This window comes from Chaetura pelagica, unplaced genomic scaffold (assembly GCF_000747805.2).
Source record: "Chaetura pelagica isolate M959 unplaced genomic scaffold, ChaPel_1.0 scaffold1939, whole genome shotgun sequence".
Classification (NCBI taxonomy): domain Eukaryota; kingdom Metazoa; phylum Chordata; class Aves; order Apodiformes; family Apodidae; genus Chaetura; species Chaetura pelagica.
The window spans coordinates 13,570-14,578 of record NW_009954670.1 but is presented as its reverse complement, the minus strand read 5'-3'; positions in this window follow the sequence as shown (position 1 = coordinate 14,578).

The following is a 1,009-nucleotide window of genomic DNA, read 5'->3' as shown; positions in this document are numbered from 1 at the left end:
GGTCATGGACCCTTGTCTGGGGTTTAATACTGGTTTTTGGGGGGGTACTGGGTTGTTGGGGGAGGGTACTGGTTTTGGGGGGGGAGGGGCTGTTTTGGGGGAGCCCCCTCAAAAACATCCCCCCCAGGCTCCTCAGCGCTGTGCAAATGGAAGCAACAAGAGGCAAGTGCTACTGGGGGCACTGGGATTGGCACCAAGATAGGCACTGGTGGCACTGGGATTGGCACTGGTGGTGGGATTGGCGCTGGTGGCACTGGGGGTGGCACCAGAATCAGCACTGGTGGAAGTGGAACTGGGACTGGCACTGGGATTGACACCAGCATCAGCACTGGTGGCACCGGGGGCACTGGGACCAGCACTAGCATCAGCACTGGTGGCACTGGGACCAGCACTGGCACTGGTATCAGCAGCAGTTCCTAGTGTTGTCACTGTCACCAGTATCAGCACTGTCACCAGTACTGGTATTGTCACCATGACTGGTACTGGTGCTGGCAGCAGTTCCTGGACATGACCTTTGTCACCAGTGTCACTGTCACCAGTGGCTCTGCCACCAGGGTCAGTGCTTGTCCCCAGTGCTGCTGGTGTCCCTGGCATGGGTGGTGTCCCCAGCACCCAGTGTCCCCCGTGCTGGCCTTGCCCCTGGCACTGGGCTTGTCCCCAGCCCTGCTGGTGTCACTGGTGCCGGGCAGTGTCCTCATGCTGGTGGTGTCCTGGGCACTGGTGATGCCCCAGCCCAGGTGACGTCTCCAGGCCCAGGTGACATCCCCAGCCCAGGTGACATCCCCAGGCCCAGGTGATGCCCCAGCCCAGGTGACATCCCCAGCCCAGGTGATGCCCCAGGCCCAGGTGTCCCCAGCCCAGGTGATACCCCAGGTCCAGGTGACATCCCCAGCCCAGGTGACATCCCCAGGCCCAGGTGACATCCCCAGGCCCAGGTGATGTCCCCAGGCCCAGATGATGCCCCAGCCCAGGTGACATCCCCAGGCCCAGGTGTCCCCAGGCTGTCCCC